Source organism: Ovis canadensis, chromosome X, assembly GCF_042477335.2.
Source record: "Ovis canadensis isolate MfBH-ARS-UI-01 breed Bighorn chromosome X, ARS-UI_OviCan_v2, whole genome shotgun sequence".
Taxonomy (NCBI): domain Eukaryota; kingdom Metazoa; phylum Chordata; class Mammalia; order Artiodactyla; family Bovidae; genus Ovis; species Ovis canadensis.
In genome coordinates, this window is record NC_091727.1 from 33248616 (window position 1) to 33263073 (window position 14458).

A 14458-nucleotide genomic window follows, 5' to 3' on the forward strand; every position below is an offset into this window, starting at 1 on the left:
ATTTTTAGAACATTTCACACAGCTAACTAAATGTGAACATGATAAATAAAGTGAGAGTCATCTCTGGTAATTGAGCTAGTAATGTACCCTGGCAATTGTTTGCTTTTATGTCCATTATTTTAATATACGTGTGGTAATAAAACATGGCTACAAATTCTCTGTCATAGTATTAAGAGATGGAGTCAATGTTCCGTGCTCATGAATATGGACTGGCCTTGTGATTTGTTCTGACCAACACAATATGGCAGAAGTGACATTATACAAGTTCTCAGCGTAGGCTGTAACGGAATGAGCACCGTTTGTGTTCTGTCTCTTGGGATCCCGCTGCAGTGCTGTAAGGAAGCCCAAGCTGACTACCAAATGATTAGAGACCATCCTGAGAGTAACTCTGGAGGATAAAAGGCATTCGTAAAAGTTATGCTTCCTGATGAATGAAGCCCAGTGAGTGACCCCAGCTATACCACAATCTCAGAACAACAACCTAGATGAGCCCTGACCATATTCTGGACCTACAGAATCATGATGTAATTATAAATTTTTGCACTAAGCTGCGATTTTGGAGTCATTTGTTATACACAAATAGATAAGTGAAAGAATTTCTTTTTTTCTTTTTGTCGAGGATGTATACATTAGTGGGCCGGGCAATGGATTTAAAGTCCAAACACTTGGTTTTAGTTCACAGCCTGGCTATACGCCTTAGAACTAAGATCTTAAATCTTCTCAGTGTGAATATCGGCATCACAGACATGAGATGACATCTTGCTTATCAACCACACAACTTCATAGTAAGGATGAAAAGTAAAATTTAGGTTATTTCATCTATTAATTCAACAAAATGTTGAGAGACAAAAGAGAAGTGTTAGTATAAATTTTACGGTAAATATTCTTTCAAAGGCATGTTTAAAGCATCTTTGAGAACCAGAGTATACTGCGTACTGATTTTAAAATGTCAATAAGGAAGACATAATTTCAATTATTATTATTCTTAATTATAAAATTTTTACCAGAAATTTCCATTAATCAACATATTTAAACATATAAAATACACACATAACTGAGAGTGTTTAAAATCATTTCAGTTCAGTTCAGTCGCTCAGTCATGTCTGACTCTTTGTGACCCCATGAATCCCAGCACGCCAGGCCTCCTTGTCCATCACCAACTCCCGGAGTTCACTCAGACTCATGTCCATCGAGTCAGTGATGCCATCCAGCCATCTCATCCTCTGTCGTCCCCTTCTCCTCCTGCCCCCAGTCCCTCCCAGCATCAGAGTCTCTTCCAATGAGTCAACTCTTCTCATGAGGTGGCCAAAGTACTAGAGTTTCAGCTTTAGCATCATTCCTTCCAAAGAACACCCAGGGCTGATCTCCTTTAGAATGGACTGGTTATACCATTTATCATTACAGCTTTAACCTTTTAGAGACACAGGTCCCCTGAGGCACATTGTAATCAGAAGTCTATGAGAATGAGCTTTCGTTCATCAAACAGAAAAAGTAGACATTTTCTTTTTATGGGAAACAACATAAAGCATCCATTTAAGTGGAAGCAAAAACTCAAAGTTGCTAGTTTAAGTTTCTTAGACAATGAACACCATCCTGGCATTGCAAGGTATATAAATCTTTTACTTTATTGGTTCAGTTAATCCCTTGAGAACTGACTTGATAACAAGATTTCATGAGAATTGGCTGCAATATGTTTTGCTGTTTTTCCTGCCTGGTTTGTCCTTACATTGAGCTAAAAATCTCACATTTCAGAAACTAAAGAAAAACATGCCATATCATTATTTATAGTTGAAGAAATGTTTCAAGTCCAACATACATGTTAGTGTTAATAAGGAATTTCATTTTAAAATATCATTTTTTTTTTAACTTTTGGAGAGATGTTTCATTCAACAAATATTCTAGAAACTCCTGTTTGTTCAGTTCATTTCAGTCGCTCGGTCGTGTCCAACTCTTTGCGACCCCATGAATCGCAGCACGCCAGGCCTCCCTGTCCATCACCAACTCCCGGAGTTCACTCAGACTCACGTCCATCAAGTCAGTGATGCCATCCAGCCATCTCATCCTCTATTGTCCCCTTCTCCTTCAGAGACTGAGAGTTGAGACTTGAAGAACTGAGTCATATACTTATTAAATGTGGAATTACTGAGTACTTAGATACTACGAATGGTGAAGCGACAAAGACCCTTACAGTCATGGGGGTCACAGATAATATATAGCTCCTGAGGCCATTAATTAATTGTAATTGAGATCATGCTATGAAATGAAAGTAACTGAATTGAGTTTATGATGTAAGGAAAGACTTTTCTGAAGCACTAATCTTTGAATAACTCTAAAGTCTTAAGTAAGAGGTGGCAGTGAAGAGGATGGGGTAAACACTTTCTAAATAGAAGGAATCATCTGTGCAAATTTCCTAAGGCATTAGAGGATCAGGAAGGCCAATACAGTTTGATGATATAAGGTGTGGGAGAGTTATACAGTGTTATATCCTACACTAACCCATGAGTTCTGGGAAATTTCTTGAGCTCTGCCTGAAAATGTGAAGTCTGAAGCTCAAGTGACCTTTTTTGTTTAACAGTGATTTCACCTTATGAACCTAAATTCAGAGACTAACCACTAAGAATGGATGTACCAAAAAGTGCTTTCTCAGGTATTGCATCTTTTATAGGTGGAATGTAAAAATATGGAGCTGAAGGCTCTTGGAGGAGGGGCTGGCATGGCTGGGTGGAAAATGGTGTATGGGGACACTCAGCGCGCAGCCTGTGTGGTTCAATATTATAATGACTGGTACAATCACATCACTGTATCCTAGCCAAAGAAATCCCTGCTTTTCCTCTCTAGACCAATGGTTCTCAAAGTATGGTCACTTGAAACAACAGCATCATTCCATCCTCTTGGGGGATGTCTTTGTGTGTGGGTGTATACACACACCAAGCTTATGTGTGTATATACACATACATATTTATATATAGTGTGTATATATATGATTTTAATGCATATAAGAGATCATATCGCTTAGGATGAAAAATCAACTAAAATTATGTAAAATTTTACTATTTTAAGGAAAAGTATTAAATATATAATGATAAAGAGAAGTGCAGAAATAGTAGAAATTGTGAAAGTGGAGCATATTTAACTTCTGTTTGAAAAACACTTAAAGATTACATTTGGTCCTCATTATCACTTAATGAAGTAGTTAATACTGTTATTTCAATTCTGAGGACACTGAAACTTGGAAAGGTTAAAGAACTTGCTCAATGTATTTCAGTGACATGCACATCAGTATATAAATGCTAAGCTGTGACCCAGGTCTGTGCTCTTAACCTTGAATCATTTCCTTCTTTATTGATAAAATATTATACTAGGTTGGGTCATATGAAGTTGCCAGTGTTTGAGGTTTTTATTCTGTAAAAATGATACTTTCATTCTGTTTAACTGAAAACACTATTAAAATGAGAAAGTCCACATTTCCAACTAACATTCTCAAGATGCAAATAAATTAGGGAAATTTATCAAATTCGTAAAACAAAAATCTACCACCCACAGGCAAGGAAAGAGTTTGCATTTTTCTTGGTTTCATTTTATGGTTTTCAAGTGGTTATTTAGAAAGGGACATAAAATCAAAGGGAGAATGGAGCATAAATACATGACTGGCACTCGAGAGAGGAGGCAGCTGAACTGGAATAAAACAGCTCCAGACAGGAGACAGCCCTGACAAAGTCTAGAGACAGAAGCATGTCAGGATATGACAGGACGAACTGCTGCAGCCAGCCTCCCACTGTAAAAGTACCTGAGGACAGATGCAGACTAGTGAAGCCAATACATGGAAAGAGCTCGCGACTCTGAGGACACAACTGAGTCACAGACTGAGTGGTTTGGAGTCACTCCAACCGGAGAATTATTGTAATATAAGATGATAGATAATGGCTTTAACCAGTGCTTCCCAAATTTTACATTTTAACATTTTACTACGTCCTCATGGATTTTAACTCAGTGGGTCTGAGGAGGGGGCTGAGATTCTTCATTTCTAGCAAATGTCCAGGGGATGCCAATGGTACTAGTGCATGGATCACACTTCAGAAAGCAATGCTGCAAACCACTTTGAGTCCAGTTATTTGTTAGGGGCAGTAAAAAGCACCTTAAGGAACATCATTTTCAAATAATTGTATATGGAGGTCTGTCGCCCACCTCACATCCACTGCAGGAGAGACCTTCATGAACAGAAAAGAGATCAACACAAACATAGGATTTGCTTCACAGAGACTCTGCTGGACTTGGGGGAAACATTTATTCCCTAATCAGTAGTGCCCAGTAGAAAGTGAAAGTTGCTCAGTCATGACAATCAGTGAAAGTGAAAGTTGCTCTTTGTGACCCCATGGATTATACAGTCCATGGAATTCTCCAGGCCAGAATACTGGAGTGGGTAGCCTTTCCTTTCTCCAGGGGATTTTCCCAGGCCAGGGATCAAACTCAGGTCTCCCTCATGACCAGCGGATTTCTTACCAGCTGAGCCATCAGGAAGCCTAAGAATACTTGAGTGCGTAGCCTATCCCTTCTCCAAGGGATCTTCATGACCCAGGAATCGAACCAGGGTCTCCTGCATTGCAGGCAGATTCTTTATCAGCTGAGCTACCAGGGAAGCAGTTTCTATTCTAGACCTGCTCTTGCTGTTGTTCAGTTGCTCAGTCGTGTCTGTCTCTTTGTGATCCCATGTAGTATAGCATGTCAGGCTTCCCTGTCCTTCACCATTTCCCAGAGCTTGCTCAAACTCATGTCCATTGAGTCGATGATGTCATCCAACCATCTCATCCTTTGTAGTCCCTTTCTCCTCCTGTCTTCAACCTTTCCCAGCATTAGGGTCTTTTCGAATGAGTCATCTGTACCCATCAGGTGGCTAAAGTATTGGAGCTTCAGAATCAGTCCGTCCAATGAATATTCAGGGTTGATTTCCTTTAGAACTGACTGGTTTGATCTCCTTGCAGCCCAAGGGACTCTCAAGAGTCTTCTGCAACACCACAGTTCAAAAGCATTAATTCTTTGGTGCTCAGCCTTCCTTATGTTCCAACTCTCACATCTGTACATCACTACTGGAAAAACCATAACTTTGACTATATAGATCTTTGCTGGCAAAGTGATTATCTTTGCTTTTTAATATGTTGTCTAGGTTTGCCAGACAATAGAGGCATCACCATCAATCCTAATGATACAGGAAATACTATTAGCCCCAATTTACAGATGGGTAAACAAAGGTTTCAGTTCAGTTCAGTTCAGTCGCTCAGTTGTGTCTGACACTTTGCGACCCCATGAATTGCAGTACTCCAGGCCTCCCTGTCCATCACCAACTCCCGGAGTTCAACCAGACTCACGTCCATCGAGTAAGTGATGCCATCCAGCCATCTCATTCTCTGTCGTCCCCTTCTCCTCCTGCCCCCAATCCCTCCCAGCATCAGAGTCTTTTCTAATGAGTCAATTCTTCACATGATTACCTGAGTCAAAAGGCAAGCAATGGGGGGTGGGGGGGGTGGGAACTGGGCATTGTGGCCCTGGGGTCTGCTTCACCATCATGCTGCCCAGGTGGCACTAGTAGTAAGAATCGACTTGCCAATGCAGGAGAAGCAACAGACGTGGGTTTGCTTCCTTATCAGGAAGATCCCATGAAGGAGGAAATGGCAGCCCACTCCAGTATTCTTGCCTGGAGAATCCCACGGAAAGAGGAGCCTGGTGGGCTACAGTCTATGGGGTTGCAAAGAGTTGGACACAACTGAGCACACGGCACAAGACACACTGCCTTTACTAATGTTACTTCATTTTTAGAGATAACTTTTAAATCTATTCCTCATTTCCTTTATGTCAGTGATTATCAAGAAGGAAAAACAGAAAAATAAAAGGTCAGTTAGTAGGATTTTCTCAATTTTTGTCATTAACAGATCATTTTACTCTTTTTTCTCACTTAAATAAGGAGAGTCAAATCCCTTAGCATGAGGTTTCCATTAATGATACAAACCACAATACACTTTGAGACCCAATTTTGGTCAAAGATAAGGTGACAAGGGAAAATAAATGACCAGACATTTTAAACATTTGTAACGTTTCATTAAATGTATGAATCAGAAAACCTGATAAACCCCTGGCCAAAAGAGCAAACATTGCTTTAAAATAGAAATGCAATATTGGTAAATTTAAAGAAAAGTTTCAGTAACACATGTACAGACACATAAAGCCTTTTTGTCATATGGCAATAATGAATGGGCTATATGAAGCGCATCCATGTTTTTCAATTCTCACAGTTTAGAACATTTCTCAAAGCTTACTGAATGCCCTGTGAAACATAAAGCTCAAAACTACGCATCCAATAAAATGGAGACCCCAAACGCATAAGACTTTCATCAGCACCGTCACCTCTACCTTACCCCTCTACTGTCACTGTATCTCCACCACCAATCTCGGCCAGTGCCCTACATTTCAAGTCTATCACCAGCATTTCTGCAGGTGGTTAATCCCTCCTGCTGCCCTGCACCTCCTTGCCTCAAAAAAGTCCATCCTCTCTCCTCCAAGTCCCAATGGCATCTTAAAAGGCCCACTTGCAAAATCTGACACTGTTCAGTGGTTTTCTGTCTCTAAATCTTAGGCACTGGAATAGTAGGAATTTCCATTGGAGAATGAATAGCAGATAAAAGTCTAACAGAATCCTATGAAGTGTTTCTTTTTTTCCCACCAAAATGAATGCTCACTCTCTTCTCTACAGCATCAGCACTCCCACCAACAGGTGCACTGATATCTTAGGTGAGGGGAGAAAGCACAGAGACCAGGTCATATACATTTTCCCAAAGCTCCCACTAATTCTCATTGTTACCCTTCTATTACACCCTGCAACCCGGTCTTGGAGAGCACAGTCTTAATTCAACAGCCTCACAGGAAATATTTTAGAAAGAACTCGCCTGCAAAGTTTGCCTTTCAACAGAAATGAAAGCATCCACACTGCCTCAAAATCAAACGTGTATTAGTATTTATTTTCCCACAGAATGAAGCTGAAAAATAGTACTGTGTTTAAAAGGATTCTGTGAAACATAAATACACAGTTTTCAAAATACTGATCTATGTTATCCCTCCATCCATAAAGCTCAACAACAGTTTAATTATTGACATTCTTCAACTATACAGAGAAAAATTAAAGTTAAAAATGCAAACACATTCATTTGCATTTTGCACATTTACATTCAAAACAGTAACAGTAACATAATAAAGAAGCTGCATGGCTGGATGCAAAAGATTCTTGTGGCAAATACATTATAGAGACACTCAATTCAATCTTCCTGATTCAATACTTACAAAGTGAGTGATGAAACTCCCAGGTGTCATCACAAACCAAAGAGGACTCAAATACAATGATTAGAAATCTGTTTAAATTATCTCTAGTGAAAATGAGGTATGGTGACATTCTGAGATCATAATCATTTGCACGACAATAGAAGCCCACTCTCAACTTCAAAAATCATGTCACTCTATAATATCTGGCACACACTAGACACATGATAAATATTGCTTGAATGCATAAATGGTATCAATTATCAGATATAAGATATAGTACAAAAATGTAGATACTTTTCTAATCAGAAACATCAGAATTAAGATTATACTATAAAACATCAACTTCCATTAAATGTTCTCGTGTTAAGACAGTTCACTGATTTAATTAGCATCATTTTTTTTTTAGCCATAAATGAGAATGGTATCATTTTACCCAGCACACTGAATCTTTACATTCACTTTCCTTTGCCATAGCCATCACCGTGGCTGTTACCTCCCTGTGATCAGGCCTTCCCTTAAATATTACCTTGAGAGGGAGGCCTTCCATAACTGACCAAGCATGCACAGTAATTCAATGGGTCATTCTCTAAATCTATCCCCTGGTTTTTTTTTTTTTTTTTTCTTTTCCATCATTTAAAGCCATGTGCTATGGCATACATGTTATTGTTTCTTAGTCACCAAGTCATGTCCGACTCTTTGTGACTTCCTGGACTGTAGCCCACTAGGCTCCTCTGTCCATGGGATTTTCCAGGCAAGACTATTGGAGTGTGTTGCCATTTCCTTCTCCAATGATATACATATTTTACATATTTTTCAACTGTCTCCTCTCATGAAGAAGGCATGCTCAACAAGACAAAGATTTAGTTTGTTTTGTCCACTGATACTTCCCCAGTATCTGTAACAGTGCAGGGGACGTAGGAGATAAGAATTGTTAGTCAGACAGATGAATGAATAATTAAGCTTAATTTCTAATTACCATTATTTATCTCCGTGAAAAAGCACTGTTCCAAAAAAATGTTATGCTTGACTCTCATTTCTATGAATTTCAGAGATTTGGCTTTCCTACTCATAATTTAAACTATGAGAGTCACATACTTTATATTATTGGAATAAGTCATGTCCACGTTTTAACTGAGCATTGTTTACAAGAAGGTTGTCATGGACCATCATACTGATTTGAACCTGATCAAATTACTATATGCTAATAACTTTTAATTAGGCCACCAATGAATTGTCAATACTCTCACATTGTCTATTGTATATTCTTTCACAAGAATCTTGCTATTTTATCAATGACCCATGAGAGAGGATGGCAACATCTGAGTACTGAATGAGACATCACCAGCACCATTTTGGGAGTTTCTGAGAAAGTAGTTAATACATGTGGCCCACCTCAGTTGAAAGAAAAATTGGGGGCTTAGGAATCACCTGAGATCTCATTAAATTGTAGATTCTAATCATGCAGTGTGAGGCCTGAGAGTCTGCATTTTAAATTAGGTCTCAGGTGATGCTGTTGCTAGTGGTTCTTGAACTACCTCGATCTGCGAGGAGTTCTAATTTTAATATGATTAGAAAGAAATGAATTCATGAAACAGTGTTATATAATGGCAAGTAAGAGACTAAGATTATACTCTGCTAAAAAGTTCACTGCAGTGAATTCATTTAACAGAGCTACTTAAGAAACACTTTCATTCATTGATCCATTCATTCAGATACTCACATGGCCATGTGTTAGTCACTTCACTTGGGAGAAAACAACCCTGCTACTTGTTCACCTCTTTTACTCTATTCACTCTCACATACGTTATCTCACTTCCAGGTTGGAATAGAAATTTAAAAGGAAAATAAAAAACATGAGCCAGAGTTGTTAGACATATTTTTCTCTCCAGTCAAAGTGTTGACGGCGATTCACAATTATTTCCCATGTTATGGTTTATATTTTCACCCAGATACTATTCATCTCTCTCCTCCTGCTGATATAAACCAGAACATAACTTCACTTGGCCTCCTTACTGACTTGCCTTCATTTTTCTTCCCTCAACATCACAAAGGTTTTAGTTTCCCCCTGCATGTCCTAACCACAGTTATCAGAGAAGCTGATGGAACTTGCTGTGCTTATCTTTATGAGTCCTTGTAGAAATGTCAGTAAATCTCTTTTGCTCTCTGCAGGTTGCATTTTTCAATCAAATTAATTAGTTTATTCATAGAGAAGAAAATCTTCTGTTGTCCCTATGCCAATAGTCTTCTTGTCCTTCCACAGTGGGAAGTTTTGTCTTTTTCTTCTCTCTCCCTCACCTCCCACCACCCAAAGGGTATTCTGCAGCATAAAAATGAAACAAAATAAAAATCATTTGCCTACTCGTCTGTAGGTTCCAACTCGAGCATGCCAACAGATACTGTCTTGTCTTAATTATTTTAATTATGCAATCAATGGAACTTAGTTTTTTCATTTCAATCTCATAATCACTGCTAAAGATTGATAACTGACCAATAGTAGCATGTTTGCGCCAAAGTAGTGGTGGCTAGAAGTATCTTTAAAAAGTTCTTTATTATATTAGCTTTTGCTTCATTATCTCATTATGAATTCATGTTCACAAAGATATCAGAATTGGAGAGAGAAGAAATTATTAAGGGAAGAATCAAATGAGAACAGAATAAAACAGGGAGAACAGAAGAAGCACCTATATGTTTATGTTTTTACTTATATTGCTTTGCAAGGAATATTTTAAAATGTTTCAATAATTAAATTATAATTTCAAATATAATTTTAATCACCCTGCTCATGGTCCCTTTCCCCCAGAGAAAACATCCACAAGCAAGTCCTTTGGGGAAAAATGAGCAAGGCAATTAGAACAAGCTGGAGGGGGAAAAGTGAAAAATATATATATATATATTCCCTGGTGGCTCAGATGGTTAAGAATCTGCCTGCAGTGCAGGAGACCTGGGTTCAATCCCTGGGTAGGGAAAATCCCCTGGAGAAGGGAAATGCTACCTACTCTAGTATCCTTGCCTGGGAAATTCCATGGACAGAGGAGCCTGGCGGGCTCCATGAGGTTGCAGAGTTGGACACAACTGAGAGAATAACACTTTCACATAGGCATAGTTACACAGTATGGCTAAAATAACTAACCCACGGCTAGTCATTTGTAATGATGATCATTCTTTATACTCCATAATAATTTCATGTCCACAATCTACTTTTTACACCCTATCTTGGCCAGTATCTTTTAGAGGTGTGTCAGCAATCAGTAACTGAGTACCACAGAGGGGAAGTATGTCACCTGGTTCACGAAAACAGGAGTTGGAAAAAGGGAGACCTTATCCCTTAGGAAAATTTGAGTAGATTGAGCATAAGTGGGAAATGAGAGCATTTCGTTACCTCTGTGTTTTTAAAACTTTGTTAATGGCTTATAGGATAAATTCCCTAGATACAACCTTGTATAAAGGTAGCATCTGTATGTATGAGGCAAGGATGTCTATTTCCTGGGGTGGGGAGGAGGAATCTTGACTATTAGAAAGGTAAAAAGGAAAATAAACACATCACAAATGGTTTATACATTAGTGACTGGGGTAAGATCGTAGAGTAAACACATGTATGATTACAACCACCCCCTGACATAAGATACTAGCACCTTTTACCTGGGTAATATCAGGAAAGTAATAGTAAGAGACACTGTCAATATTATCTCTTATCTGATACTGGTATCACAATGGTCCTGTCTTCTTCCAGTGGCATTACCAATATTTTCTTTACCTGTTTTTCCCCTACTTAAAACCTTCTGATGACTTTTTGTCACGTTTATGGTAGATGTTAAAGTCCTTGATTTTACCCTGACACTGCCATACATGACAAGACCCCTACCTATCGATAGATTTCAACCCCATTTCGTACCTCAGCTATCTAATCTTCCCTCCTGCAACTCTCCAGCCACAAATGCCTGTTGGTTTCTCTAACAAGCCAGAGTGTCCCTATTTTAGGGCCCCTGCATGAGCTTAGCAGCAGCAGCAGCATGAGCTTTTCCCTCTGTCTGAAGTATACTTCCTCCTGATCTGCAAATGGTGACTCCTCCTTGTCATTCAAATTTGAAATTAAATGGCACCATGCTAGACACAACATTCCTGGGTCACACAGGCAAAAGACGCCCCTCAGGCTCTATCACACTAACTTTTAACCTCTTCAAAAAGCATATTCCTATCTGATATTTTTCTTTTGTGTGTGTGTGGTTTTTTTTTTTTTTCTTTTTTTATTGGATGTGAGACACTGTAGAGCTTCTGGAACCTTGCCTTTTGTATTCATTACTGTATATCCGGTGCCTTGAAATGTAGATGGTATTTTGAGGCACTTCACTAATACTTATTAATATTATTATTAACATTCATGCATATATAGATAGATGCAGATACAGATACATACATAGATGTAGATACAGATACCTACCTACATACATACCTGTTACATATGTAGTCACTCAGTTGAACGTGACTGAGTGAACGCAACCCCATGAACTGTAGTTAGCCCACCAGGCTCCTCTACCCATGGAATTTTTCAGGCAAGAATACTGGAGTGGGCTGCCATTTCCTACTCCAGAGGATCTTCCTCACCCAGGGATCAAACCCTCTGACTCAGGGATTGAACCCAAGTCTCCTGTGTCTCCTGTACTGGCAGGTGAATTCTTTACCATGAGTGACACCTGGGAAACCTGATATATATAGTAATATACCCCAATGAATATATATAAAATGTAATTTGATTATTGTACATAGACATGCTCTTAGATGAAACTAAAAATTGACAAGTATAAATATTCATAGATTTTAGTTATCAGATTATCTGCATTCCCAGCCATTTTATTTATTTATTTTTACTTTTACAATAAGAGCAGATCATGGCATCTGGTCCCATCACTTCATGGCAAATAGATGGGGAAACAATGAAAACAGTGACAAGACTTTATTGTCTTGGACTCCAAAATCACTTTAGATGGTGACTGCAGCCATGAAATTAAAAGACGCTTACTCCTTGGAAGAAAAGCTATCACCAACCTAGACAGTGTTTTAAAAAGCAGACATTACTTTGCCAACAAAGGTTCATCTAGTCAAAGCTACGGTTTTTCCAGCAGTTATGTGTGGATGTGAGAATTGGACTATAAAGAAAGCTGAGTGCCAAAGAATTGATGCTTTTGAACTGTGGTGTTGGGGAAGACTCTTGAGTCCCTTGGACAGCAAGGAGATCCAACCAGTCTATCCTAAAGGAAATCAGTCCTGAATATTCATTGGAAGGACTGATGCTGAAGCTGAAACTCCAATACTTTAGCCACCTGATGTGAAGAACTGACTCACTTTAAAAGACCCTGATGCTGGGAAAGACTGAAGGCAGGAGGAGAAGGGGACAACAGAGGATGAGATGGCTTGTTGGCATCACCAACTTGATGGACATGCATTTGAGCAAACTCCGGGCATTGGTAATGAACAGTGAAGCCTGGTGTGCTGCAGTCCATGGGGTCACAAAGAGTTGGGTATGAATGAGTGACTGAACTGAATTGAACTGACTGAATAAGAAAACAACTTTAGAATTATAGCTGGCTTTGGTTATATCTCATCTACCTATTATACCTTAATTATCATTATCTCTCCCTAAATCTACGCTTAGGCAGGAAAAATGGATTTTGACTATATCTATCCATACCCTTTCTTTCTTCGGAGGAACAAACTGAAAGGTGCGGAATAATCCATTTTTGATTATTATCAGTCTACTATGCTTTCCTATTCCTAAGTATTCATATGAATGGAAATAACAGGCAATGCTCCAAATTGAAGCTAATCATCAATCACGGCCACGAAAGTATAAACTGAACAGGTAGCAATGTACTAAAGGATTAAATAGAAACTAAAACTATTTTTTTTAATATTGACAACATCCTATTTTGATAATCAGCTTTTTGTTTCCTCTAAAAAATATCTGTCAAAATGCAGGTCCAGGATAGTCTGCATAATGGCTAATCGCCTTCAGAATTTTATTCATGAAAATCCACAAAGTTAGTGAAAGTGGTATGTAAGACTGTTATTTACAAACTTACAAGAGATTTCCGAATTTGCTTCTCTTAAATAATACTTTGTGTATGTGTACCTCAACAAATTGTCCAGACTACTTGATATGCTACAAGCATTTACACATTAATGTCTCATTTTAAAAACTATGTTTTAGCAAAGCTGTGCCAGCTAAGAGGCTGCCTTTACCTTCTTGTTAATCATTTTAAAAGCTTAAATACCAACCAAACTCCTTAAAACTTCCCTAAGGACAAACTATTTTTTGATGTCAATCTTCAGTTCAGTTCAGTCGCTCAGTCGTGTCCGACTCTTTGCAACCCCATGAATCACAACACGCCAGGCCTCCCTGTCCATCACCAAATTCCGGAGTTCACTCAAACTCACGTTCATCGAGTCAGTGATGCCATCCAGCCATCTCATCCTCGGTCGTCCCCTTCTCCTCTTGCCCCGTCCCTCCCAGCATCAGAGTCTTTTCCAATGAGTCAACTCTTCACATGAGGTGGCCGAAGTACTGGAGTTTCAGCTTTAGCATCAGTCCTTCCAAAGAACACCCAGGACTGATCTCCTTTAGGATGGACTGGTTGGATCTCCTTGCAGTCCAAGGGACTCTCAAGAGTCTTCTCCAACACCGCAGCTCAAAAGCATCAGTTCTTTGGTGCTCAGCTGTCTTCACAGTCCAACTCTCGCATCCATACATGACCACTGGAAAAACCATAACCTTGACTAGACAGACCTTGGTTGGCAAAGTAATGTCTCTGCTTTTGAATATGCTGTCTAGGTTGCTCATAACTTTCCTTCCAAGGAGTAAGCGTCTTTTAATTTCATGGCTGTAATCACCATTTGCAGTGATTTTGGAGCCCTCAAAAATAAAGTCTGACACTCTTAGCTTAGTGATATTGCCATTGTAGGTTTCTCATACTCCAGTGGCATGGGTATGAGCAAATTACACACATCCGTGTGTGTGTGTACATGGTCTCATCCATGTATGTGTGTGTGCTGTCATTCATCATCTAATGGTATACCTCTTTAATAAGGTATTTTTTTAATTAAACAATTTTTAAATGGTATAATAGCAGATTGAAGACTTGGGGTTTTAATTATAGGT

General features: G+C 38.9%; 1 protein-coding gene across 7 annotated transcripts in view; it reads right to left on the bottom strand.

Moving 5' to 3' along the window:
- Positions 1-14458, bottom strand: part of DMD (dystrophin) — a 2687035-nt gene that overhangs the window by 1609952 nt on the left and 1062625 nt on the right. The window lies entirely within an intron of this gene.